We start from the raw sequence: 12,849 nt of genomic DNA, 5'->3' as shown, positions 1-12,849 counted from the left end.
AAAGTCTGGAAAACACACTGCTGTAAAAATAACCCAAAGAGACTCAGTGAGTCTTGTTGTCCATGATAGACTGACATCTAATAATTTTTGCCTTTGGGAGGCAAAATTGCCTACAACTAAAACAACTCTGGCAAAAGAGCAAGGTGGAGAAAATTTTCGCCTTTCAGTCTTATTCCATAGCTTGTGTGCTGCTATCTTTTTTTCTAGTCAGCTATAGCAGAAGTTTTCTATGGCTGAGTGCCTGTGCCTTTCCAAAACAGAGCTGTTCCTGCAGTGTAAGAGATGTAAGCTGGGGACTTGCCTGTGCTTCAAGACAGATGCCTCTGCCCCTAGTTTTTGGTGTGTACTGCAATGAATGTGCTCCTCCTCCTGGTACTGTAAAGCACACGTACACACTCACATAAAAGAAATCCACCAATGATTAATTAAAAGATTGATTAATTAGAGCACTGAATGTGAAGAACGCCTTTTGAGTCTCTGTATTCCCAAAGCAGGAACAGTTTATGTATTAGATCCTAGTAAGTGAAATAACCATCTGGTTAAAATAGGTGCAATGGAACTCCATTAAGAACTGAAGAGATTATTTTTTTCTCAAGCAGTTTTGTTAATCTAGATCTATTCTGGTTCTAGTGAGAATGCACAAGTCAATGTTTCCTGCACTGTTTATAAAAAATGTCTGCAGTCCCAATATTAAAATCTCATTGACGAGGAATGGTACTGAACTATTTAGAAAAAGTTATTCTCAAATACTGTAGACACATCAGCTCCCAGAATTACCTGTCTCGTAAGTAATTAGTTAAAATAGTGGAAAAAAACACATATGTCTTTTTTTCCTGTATCTGTACTATCCATCCTAAAGTGCCTTTGCAAAATGATGAATTGTTATATTTGCATTTCAATATTTCATACAAGTCACAATCTGATCTCTTATACTGACAAGTGGAAAGATTAAGTTTCTACCTCAAAATGAAGTGTTGTTTGTGGGTTGTTGCTGAGTTTTGGTGGATTTTCTTCTAAAGAATTCTGGTGAAAATTAAAGCTGTTTTCCATAGAAATATGTTACACTAAGAGATGAAGACAGATTTCAGAGTTACAGTTAGAGTGTCAGTTACATAGAAGCTGAGTACTTGGCTAGCACAGGAAATTATTTATTTATAAATTTCAAAACATTGGTTTATAGCAAGAGAAATCTATTCTTCACTCCCCAAGCCAATCCCTTGAGAACTCTGTCAAATTCACAGCAAAGTGTCAAGTCCCACTTCTAGATGCTACTCACCACTGGTCTGAAATATTCTTCACTTCCAGTGAAGTCCAGTGCAGTTCAGAAGCAACCCTCTTCAGAATTGCTGCTGTTGCCTTCTTCTCTAAAATAGGGACAACTAAGTCATTGAACTAAATGTAAAGCCAGATTGAACTCTTTTATACCATTTCTGAAGTAATAAATAATTAACAGTAGAAACAAAGAATAGTATGACGTTGCAGCTGGAATTCATGCAATGTCTCTTTTTTGCCCAATAGAAAACAAACTGCCTTGTATGGCTGTGATACCCTACAAGAGGTCTTTGTTTCAGGTACCACAAACCATGAAAAACCTTTGCTTCCTATATTTGAACCATTAGACATTTGAAATGAAAGTGCCTAAGGGTTGGACTTGCATTTTTATACTTTTACTTGATTACAAGTGACTATGCTGAAGAACACCCACAGCATTCCACGTGCTGTAATGGCTTTTGACATTGATGTCTTGGGCCAATACTCATAGCTTTTCACTGTGAATGGTGTGTGGTACCTGGGAGGAGTCACCCCTTTACAAGACTGTAGAAGGCTGGGGCAGTACTGTAACAGAACACACTGTACAGTAATTAACCTCTCAGTAGTTAACAAAAAGATTTACCTTGTCTGCTCTTCTGGCTTTCTGCCATAGAGGAGCTCCATATCAGTGTTAGTTTAAAAATTGAACAGAATATGGATCAGGACAAGGGTGTAGCAGTTCTGACTTTGTTATAAATTCCTTACATCCCAAAGATAAGAGAGATAAGAACACTCCATTGTGAAAAGGTGCTACCTGCTACCTGGCTTTTCCCTGCTGGTACACGTGTTGCACTCTTGGAAAAGTCAAGGTATGTTAAATCAGTCTAATCAGCATTTTTCTAAGGACCTTGATAGGTAATTTAGTTGGATTATTCCTAAATTTTCAGATGTTATCCAAGACATGTTAGGTAGAGAAGCAGGTGTACAGAGGTGAGTTGGCTGAAACTAAACTCTGGCTGGGATTTGAAGTAACCTTGTTCTTTTGGTGAAAGTGGGATTATTGAGCATGTGGAACTTGGTTTGTATGTTCTGGCAGCTCCTGCAGATCACCTCTGACCTTCTTACATAAACCTTGCTGAGGTTCTCAAAAGCTTTTAGCATCAGATTTACTTCAGCTTAACATAGGCATCCTTCTCCAGTTACAAGATGCTAATCAATGAAAACACCACTTTTGAGCAACAGGAAGGAAGTTCTCCTTAAGATCCCCTATCATATTTTATGCAAAAGTGTCTATTGGAATCCAATATCTTGCAATTAACAGGAAATAGTCTTGTACTTCAGCTCTATGAAACATGGTGGCTAAAAGAAAACAGGATATTCATTCTCTGGGGTGAAAATGAGGGAGCAGACAGGTGAGTTTCAACCAAATCTTATATCTTAGCTACAAGTGAGAGATGATACCTTCTAGACTTGTATACCTTTAATTTTAATTTCAAATAATCTATATTTTAATGGAAACTTTTACAGCTTTATAATTAATCCAAGGTGATTAGGTTATGAAAACTAAACCCAAGATACTCTACATCCTAGTAGCATCTGCCACTACTGGAAAGGACTTGTTGCTCAGCATGACCCTTGATCAGCATAAGGACAGGAAAATAAGCAAGAATGGCTGTAAAGCTGGCACTGCTTTACAAGTTTTACACAGTTATGTATGCTTTGGACACACATGCATGCTCAAAGAGCATTAATTCAATGGTCATGGAAGGGCTGCTCATTCTATCATAAGACTAATTCAGACTAAACAAACTACCTATTTGATCCAAAGATTTCCCAAACTATAGATTCAGGTTTATGTTTGCCCTGTCTCATCTTGAGCAAGAATCCAAAGAAACCATCTCAAGGGCAACTTACACCGACATGACCAAGAAACAGCACAACCAAAATATGAACTTCTTTGTTAGATACCACACAAGAAAGAAATCATAAACAAAACAGAAAAATTAGAATGTTACAAGCAAGCCTATGTTAAAAGCTTACAAAGTGACTATTCAAGCAGAAGGCTGTTACATTTTAGTGTTCACAATGCTTTTTTTCATTGTTAGGATGTTGGAAACACAAATGCTAGAGAAAATGTGATAACCAGAGAGTGTACAGTGTCTGTAACTATGTGTGTGAGTGCTCATTCACACATAAAGATGTGGTTGGTTTGTATGCAGATTTGGAAATGCAGGCTCAGACTGATGCTAAGATTTTGGGTCTACAAAAATGTTCTGATCTAGCAAAGGAATAGCATGCAGTTTAGTTTTAAGCTAATTCCACAGGAAAATTAACCATATACATAAATACTTTGGCAGTGGAAGAGAAAATATCTAGCTGCCCACTTAGTCAAACCACCAAAACTGGAATTTGGTGTCTTTCTATGGCTGCATGTCCTTTCCTTGATGGAAATGCAGTGCTTCCTGCACTGCTAAAACCTCAGTTTTGAGAGAAAAGCCAGGACACTGACCATTTTTATTTAGTAGTTCTTTCATCTTAAAAACCTCAAAGTTCCAAATACTTATGCTTTTGTACAAGGACATCAAACAGACCTGGGGGGAACAGAACAAGAGTCCTGAATATTTTAAAATATTTTTTGCTGATTTTATATGACAGTTCATTGGATCAGCTACAGGAAAGTATTTTCCAGCTATTTTGCAAGCAAAAGTGGTTAATAATTACCCTTTGCTGTGTTGGTCATTAGTGTTGTCTTAACTATTTTTTCTTATGTATGCAAGTCTGGTATGTCATCATTTAGGAAAAATCTTATGAGCCATGAGTTTAATGTTTTTATTATGTTAGGGTTATTTCCAACATTACCCTCCATGTAGAGTAAAGCTAGTTAAACCTTTGCAAAGTTATTTCCAGTGAAATCAGCCTAGCATCTATGTACCATTTAGTGAATGTTGAATTAAATATTGACAAGTGAAGGCTTTTATGTTGTGAGGTCATGCCCTGAGGTAAGACCAGAGCTGCAGCTTTGCACATGTTCACTGCAGGGGGAAAGGAAACACTTGTAAAGTAATTTGTGTTACAAAGAAGGATGATGCCACAAAATGAGACTGTCCTAGGATAGGAAATTTAGACTCAAACCTGAAAGCAGAGTAAGCACCTATGTTCCTTTTGGTTGAACATCAAAGAATATTTCAGCATTCCTGAGGCCAATACATCTGAGCAGTGTTATTACACTCAGGAATAGTTTACTACTTCTGTTGAAATCTTCAGAGAACTGGTGATCTTTTGGAAAAATCACTTGAATTTCTAACCCTACAGACCAAGCTCTGCTTTCTGACTCAAGGATCATCCTCATTGATGAAATAACTTCTAGCCTTTGACATCACTCTTGATCTCTGAGGAGAGGGAAAAATCAAAATGCCTTTGCATGCACTGCAAACTCAGCCAGTCACTGGCTTGCTCAAATCTGGAGTTGCAAGGCTCAGTCCCCTGAGAGCAGCAGCACTTCTTGAGCCTGGAGTACACACATTCCTCACAAGGCTGAATGTGCCTAAAAAGGATGCAGAGCAAGGCCAGGGTAGAAATACATACTCATGTTACTTTCTTGTGGAAGTCAGTCCTGGAAATCAAGCTAGGAAAATAAACTTTGCCAAACTTTGCCCTATCCAACCAGTCCAGCTATTTTAAATAACCCCAATCCCAGCTTTGCTTCAAGTTACAAAACCCTTTTCATTTGTCTAGCTGTAGTTTTAGATTTGAAGTTTCATTTTTCTTCATCTAGGGACTAAAAATAATCAGAGATATTTGTGTTACAAATTATTCTCCCATTTCAGATTCATGAATCCTGGCAAGCAGCGGTTCACCATTTATCCTCCTGAAGGTTAAGAGATATTATCAAAGTATTCCCCTCTAAAAGTACAGGTGGATAATGTAATACAAATATAGTCTTCAATGTATGTACCTTAATTTGTGTAATTAACTCTTGATATATAAATATGGTGAAATTCTGCATGTTTTGGACATATGTGTTTTTTTTCCACTTTGAGGAGCTGGGGAATAATAAAAAGGCTAGTAAGGTAGGTCCTCCCTCCACTCTCAAAATTTAGCTCTGATTTCCAGAGGCATTTAAATGTCTTTTGTTGCAGTTTAAAAAATGGTACAAAAAATGCTTCGTCACACTCAGTAAGTTTCAATTGCATGAACGTAAAGATACGAAACTCCCTTAGATTGCCAAGGCTTATGAAACTCTGGGAAGGCTGGTGGCTGAAGTGCCTGCTTTGCATTTCAAAAGACATTGGGATCAAAGTCTGTTAGTTATTACCATTTTCAGCAGCTCATGGCAGGCAGCCGTGAGGAAACCTCCCGGAGCAGGGGGACTCCCCTGCCCTTCCCTCACTCACCCTGGGGTTCTCAGCCACTGTCCCCAGCCCAGGAAAACTGATCCAGACCTTTACCCTGACTATGGGCCTGGCTAACTCACACCTGTCTCGTCATGTGGACCTGCCTGTTGGTGACAGGGCTGTGTCTGCCCCTGATCTGGTGACTTCAGTTCACACCTGAGCCCCAGACCTGCCTCGTCACCAGGGCAGGTCAGGCTGAGCCTGATCACTGCTACCAGGCCACTGGAAGTCAAAGAAATTGTCAAAGAAATAGTATCAAACTTGCATAAAAGACACAATTGTATCATAAATTCAGATGCTGTGGACTTGCACAAAAAAAATCCCAAAGGTCTTGGAGGTGAAGGTGAGTTGTCATAACCCACCCCCCACCAGGGTGAAACCATCAGCCTTGGGAGGAGCAGGGGATGGATGAGTGTGATGGAAGGGAGAGGAGCAGGATCTGGGCAGTGTGTGCAACATTGCTGAGGCATTGTTGTTCTCCCTTTCTCTGTAATAAGTACATCTGGACTAATAGCAAGACTCTTAAAACCTCCATTATAGAAACAGGCTCACAGTTAACAGTAAATTCTTAATAGATCTGAGGTGTGTTTACTCTTTGACAACAAAAAATGCTTAGAGCAGTGTTTCTGTTCCATGTTTTTCTGCTCTGAAAGCCAGTCATTTGAACTGTGATGTCTAGACAGGGAGGTAGAAGATACTGCAGAAGTTTAGAGCAGTTTGTCTTTGTTTGTCAAAAGCAGGACTCTCTCAGCTGGTGAGCACTAGTGACAGCAAAAGGAATTGTCCATAAAAGATCATCTTTGCTTCCATTGCAGTCGAATTGTAAAACAATTCTTCTGCAGTAAACTTCATTGTTGAGCTTTGCTTAGGATGGTAATACTTTTTAACCACCTAATTATTTAGGTTGTCCAATCATTCATAGAAATAATTTTGTAAGCAGAACAGCATATCCTAGGAAGATGTTAGAAATGAAATTAATGTCACTGTAATTTCGAGTGAATGAGATACTCTTTTTCTCATTTTATGAAATAAAAGGACACTGACAGAAAACCATCATTTTGGGGCCAGACTTTCCTATGGAGAAAGAGTAGGGCTAGAGCAGGGAGCATCCCCCTGTACTCAGCACTGGTGAGATCCCACATGGAATCCTGTGTTCAGTTCCAGGCCCCTCAGTTCAGGAAGGACATGGAGGTGCTGGAGCAAGTTCAGAAAAGGGCAAAGGAGCTGATGAAGGGGCAGGAGCTCCTCTTGAGAGGAGCAGCTGAGGGAAGAGGGGCTGTTTAGCCTGGAGAAAAGGAGGCTCAGGAGGGACCTTATCACTCTTAGATCTTTTCCAAAGTGAATGATTCTGTGATAACCTACTCTGGAACTGCACAAGTATCCAGACTGATGTATGTGCAGCTTCTTAGACAACACGAAATCCCAAGTTATAAATTAATGTAACATCCTATATAGCCCAATATCCTCTGTTTCCATTGCTACTGACAGCTACTGTATTCCAGCTTTTCTGCCTCAGTTGTACTCAAGCATTTCTCATTGCAGCAACCTTTTGGTCTCTTCATACTTAAGTACTGGCTTTAAAGTTCAGTTGGAGTTGACCTCTGCCCAATCTTGTTATTAAAGTTCTGAAAATTGAACAAGCTACTGTAATTTACTGTAATTTACTGTAGTTTACTGTAAACTAGAATGTGAAAGCAAGAACACCAACATAAGGCAAGTCACTAACAGTGAGATTGTTTCTAGTTTTATTGCCAATTATATGAACAGGGTGTGATGTGACTGAATTATGTCCAAGTGCATGAATCATGCCATGTATAGCAAAAAAATCCTGTAACTACACTATGTTATTGCATTCCCCTTTGCTGTTGGTTCAAGGGGCATTATTTTCATGTTAAGACTTATGTTGTCAATTAATAAAACATTAACCTGAGAGCAGAAACAGGAATCTATAGGTAGTGCACATTAAGCCATTTAGAAGAATGTTCAAAGTAATCATCTTATTTCACAAGCCATTACTGAAATTACTGGTAGCTGCACAGCAGAGTTTTGGTTATAGATCCCCTTACCTCCCGTTTATGGTTGTAATAAAAATCAGAGTTTTAAGGACTTCCTGTGGCCTTGTTACTTGAAAGGTCATTCAGTGTTCCAGACCAGTATAGGATGCAAGTCAGTGCTATCTAAGCACACAAACAAGTTATGCAAGTGCTAAAGCACCATGCTAAATTGGAGCTTGCTTATACTGCTGAATTGAGCTACTTCTGTGTCAAATTAATTCCACTGAATGAAAGAACAACACAACAACAATAACATGGCTACCTGAGAATTGTATTGCTCAACCTATCATTGAGTTGTTTTGAAAAGGAGGGCAAAGGTGAGGAGAAAGTTCACATAGAAGTGTACTAGGGACAATCAAATCTAAGGCTGTTTACAAAGAGCTGTAGAAAGTCACTTTGTGCATTAAGTGGCAGATAAAAAATTGGTTTACATGCCCATTAATGTAGAAAAACCCTTAATAAATACACAGAAATGAACTCACACGTATTTTTTTGAAAGACCCTGAAACCAGGGTGAATAGTCTTAGAAAGCTGATAGTTGAGTTCTCTAAAGCAGAAAAACCAAGAAAAACAATAAAATTTATCTCAATAAAGGAGTCCTTATTCTGATACTGTTTCACACTGTGACCAGCAGTAGAACCTGTAATGGGCCTCTACTCTCACAGCAGATGCAGAGAGGGACACAAGTTATGGATGTTTTTCCTGAGTTGTCCTTTCCTTGCAGAACCTTAGCAAGGTATAGACAATTACACGAAGAATCTCACTTCCATAAAACTTTCCAGTGCTACCTTTGGTCCAGCCCTGTAGTCAAATTCTTATAATGGCTAGGACTGGCTACTCAAGCAATGAGAAACAAAGAAAGTTAATGAGTCCAGATTCTGGTAATTGGTTTCTTAACAACTTCCTAAATTAGAGTATGTATTTGGATTCACCTTCCATTCTTCTGTGTCACTTGCCTAATTTATTTATATTGTTTGTTCCAGCTTCCTGAGGCAGAGTTTGACAGGGCTCATACATCAGGTTGTCAATTTTAACTTCTTTTTTGATTACTCATCTGGAATTTCCCTAGTTCTTGTGTTGTGAGACCTATCAGCCATCACCTTTCCTAAGTGAAGTTGCGCAGTTTTACCTGCACATTCCTACATTATTGCCTTGGTTCCCTGGGCACACTCCTATTGTGCTGCATTAGGCAATTACACCTCACAGGCTGTATCTATATTAGTCACTAAAATAGTTCTCATTTTCCTAAACTTTACAAGACATCCAGTTCACATGCTCCAAGGCTACTCAGTGCTGAGACAAACCTGAGCTGGAGCCAGATACTCCAGAACAGGAAACAGCAGGGCATCAGAAATAGCAAAGGAGAATTATCAATAAAATGGAGCACTCCAGCCTCCAGAGGCAGTCTATTGTTGCTGGAGTCCTCAATGTAAATACTCTCAGAGCAAGAGGCTGAGAACAAGAAGTGAAGAGCAGAGGCAGTCGGTCACAATCTAGACTGCACTTCTACCAGACTGCTCTGAGTTATTAGTTTGCCTTTGGGACTATATTTAATTAATTTCTTTTTTTCTGCTTATTTTTAATCCTCTCAAGATTCCTGAAAAAAAATTCCTTGCTCAGGTGTTTATTTCCTTCTCAGAAAAGGTTAATTTAAAGTTCTTTCCCCTTCAATCCCATCTTATTTGATGACTCCTTATACTCTTTCTACTTCAGTTGTCATACAACAGGTTTGTAGTGTCTTTGGAGGAAAGGGGCCCAGGTTTCTGACCATCCATGACTCAAGTCCTGGAGAAAGAAATTGTGTATAGATATTGTGCTTGCCTGGTTTTGTGGCTGAGGAATACAACCCATCAGGGTGTTACATACCAGTGTCTGGCATGCCTGCTCCCTTTTTCCCCCTGCCCAACCCCTCTCCAAGAGTAGAGTGTGCACATCAGGCTTTCAGAGTGGTTTTTGTTTACTGGCATTGCTCAGCAAAGGTTTGTGCATGTCATGAGTGTTGAGTGTGCCCTGGAGCCCCACAAACTGCTGCAATACCATGACTCACTAATCTCACTATGGAGGGGCACAAGGGAAATAGGCAAACTCATTAACTTTTTTCCCTTCATTTATTTTATTAAATAGAGTGATTAGTGAGACTAGGTCTGGTCAAAAACAAGAGGTCAGCCAGGTAGGTAACTGTAGCAGCAGAAATAGATGTCTCTTTTAGGAATTGTTGAGAGCTTTTAGCAGTAGGTATAGTAAAATCCTTCTCTGGTCTTATGCACATTTTCTCTTCTTCTTCTCCTCACCCTCCTGACAGCTAAATTGTGAACATAAAACTGCCTGAAATGCAACTGTGAGGTCTGCTCCATAGATGGTTAATTCTAAAACTGTTTGTTGTTGTTCCATAATACGTCGTGTATCAATTAGTGAGATGAAGACAACATAATTAATCCTGTCCCTGAAAGAATCTGCTGTGTGGCATTTAAGCTTCAGACTAAACAGTTTAATAGGCATCAGATGGTGTTCTGCAGAAGTACTGAGAGCAAATATCCACCAGTAGTTTAATAACTGATTATTAACATACGGTATGACATTTAAATAGAACCATTACTGTTTTATCAGCTGTGTGAAAGCGAGCTAATAATCTGCAAGCAAACATGATAACAATGCCACTGCATTCAGTTCTTCCAACTTTGTACTCGAGATTTTAACAGATGTTGAGAGAAGAATTACCATAAAAAAGGGAAACACCATGAATTTGTGTAAACTGAAACTCATGATGGTGTTGCCCTAGTTAGTACAGACTCTGTTTGATATTTCACCTTCAAAAAATCAATTCACATGCAGTTAATTAAGCTGGAAACTTGCCTGATTTTTTCATGAGACTGCAAAAAACATTACCTAGGGAAGCAGGAACACTAAAAAACTGTCTTGTGTAATTGCTGTTGCAAAAGAGGCTTGCAGCTTCTCCCCAGCCTGTGAGCCACAGCTGGTGTGCCAGAATAAGGTAGGCAAACATTTCATGTTTGAATTGTAGGCACACAATTCATGTATGAATTCTTACTGTCTCAAAGGAAGGAAAACAATGATGTACCATAGTAACTTTTCTCTCTACAGGACCTGACATCAAAGCTGCATAGAGTGGACACATAAGCTTATACACTACAAACATATATGCTATTTTCATGGAACATCTTGAATATATCTAACTGCTTGAAATGGTTAAATGCTGGTGTCAGCTGTAGTTTGTATGCTCTCAACAGACCTCAGGGCAGCAAGGTATATTCTTCAGATATAAGAGATTTTCTTGAAAAAGAAATTTGGAAAACTTTTGTGATCTTCTCTATTCATTCTCCTATTCTTCTGTTACTATAATTTCCTGCCTACCCATCGAATGATTTAGTTAAAGCATGAAATTAATTCATGAAACTCCTTAAGCTGCCCTCCCCATCTTGCCTTTCCTCCTATTTCTGCAAGACTATAACATAGTGTTTGAGGCCCAGTTCTGCCTCATGCCCCCCATCCCTGTGGCCTGATTTGTCTCTCAATCATTTTGATTAATATTTGTTTCCCTCCAGGTGCAAAGCACTGCCCCAATATCCTGGTGTCTGTAATTAACCCAGCCTCAATTTTGTTTGAAACCCTAGATTTAACTCTTCAACTCCTTTATCTGTGTGTAAGTAATTCAGTTCCTGCTGGAATGAACACACACTATGCTGTTCCTTATCTCTTTATGGGGACGTTACTTTACTGATCCTTTACCTGAAAATCCACAGCAGATACAACAGCCAAAGACTCTGTACAGGCCCTGTGGCATTCAGAGCTCATTTAGTGACTTCTGTCCTGACCTACATCAGCTGATCAAGGTCTAGTATTCTTTGTGGGCAGGATAAGTCAAGGACAAGATAATCTCTCAGATCAGAGGTTAGATTGCACCACATTTTCATGTACATCTTCCTCTGACTCATGCCTGCACACATAGTTACACGGAAGCCACAGCCCTCTGGCCAAATCAAGACTTGTTTGTGTCTTGTTTGTCAGTCTCTGACTGACCACAGATTTTAGAGACAGCAGATTACATGTGTTTTTACTTCTTGGATCTTACTCCTTGGATAACTTGGATACACTTCTTTTGTGGTAAGCCTTAAGTGAAAGCAAACATGGAGAAGATTCTGACTGCATTTGGACACTGACCATCCAAACCTATCCTAATTCACTGTTGCCTCTAAGCTGAAGTGATCTGAACTACTGATACAAATTCTTCTACCCAGATTCCCAAGGAAATACTTGTAGCTCAAATGAGGGATCTTGTAGATATGAAAGCAATGAATATCTAGATGATAACATGACAACTGCAAGCAACTGTGGAGACTGTGGAGATCTGTGGGAAGATCCCACAGCTTTAGATCACTTAACTTTTTTTTTCAAAAATCCAAAGAGGGAGGAATCTGGCTGTGACTTACAGGTTGTCCTGTTCTCTACAACATGTTCTTTCATTTTTGCAGGTATTGCCTTGAAATACTGACATCTGGGCAGACAAAATATTTAACTAGTTTCTCTTCTACGAAGTTACTGATAGGAGTTTTTGCATTAAATGAAATAACTCAGTTTCTGTAGCAGTGGAGAATGACTCCAAGCCATTTGTCCAAGTCCAAGAGTTGATACCACTCCCTTCAAATTTTCCTGGCACTCTGCTATGATCTCGTTCTATCTGCTTCACTTGCTCAAGAGCTCAAATAGGGTTTTTTTAAATCCTTTTAAAAACAGCTTGCAATCAAGATTTGTACTGGAATAGCTTCCTATTGCAGAATCTGAAGGGGTTTTTTTTTTGGCTGGAAATCTGGTAGCTTCCAATATTACCTAATTGTTCTTCCTTTTAAACTTAAATTAAAATGTATCATTGTATGACTGCAAGAGACTCTTGCCAATTTGTAAATTAAGAAGCACTAATAAAGTTATGGAACAGTAATAAACATCTTCCCTAAACTTTGTAGCACACCTCAAAATCCTTTTGCAATTAGAGAAAGGTGATTTGACAACTCCCTTTCTAAACAAATCTCTGCTACTTTTCCTTCTACCCATTGTCTATGATGTTTGTTCATAAAATCTCTTCCTAGTAATATTCTAGTAAGAGCCAAAAGCTTAATTTCCCCCTCCACTGTAAC

The 12,849-nt window shown here is 39.0% G+C and overlaps 1 protein-coding gene across 4 annotated transcripts in view; it reads right to left on the bottom strand.

Moving 5' to 3' along the window:
- Positions 1 to 12,849, bottom strand: part of SLC2A9 (solute carrier family 2 member 9) — a 98,421-nt gene that overhangs the window by 83,180 nt on the left and 2,392 nt on the right. For 2 of the 4 annotated variants that reach the window (XM_056490361.1, XM_056490364.1), the window contains exon 2: positions 1,277 to 1,364. The exons of the other annotated variants lie outside the window; for them this stretch is intronic. The gene's annotated coding sequence lies outside the window, so the exon portion shown is untranslated. The remainder of the gene's footprint in view (positions 1 to 1,276; positions 1,365 to 12,849) is intronic. 4 annotated transcript variants of the gene reach the window in all.

This window comes from Oenanthe melanoleuca, chromosome 4, assembly GCF_029582105.1.
Source record: "Oenanthe melanoleuca isolate GR-GAL-2019-014 chromosome 4, OMel1.0, whole genome shotgun sequence".
NCBI classification, from domain to species: domain Eukaryota; kingdom Metazoa; phylum Chordata; class Aves; order Passeriformes; family Muscicapidae; genus Oenanthe; species Oenanthe melanoleuca.
The sequence above is the reverse complement of the archived record's forward strand: the minus strand, read 5'-3'. Positions and strand labels throughout refer to the sequence as shown.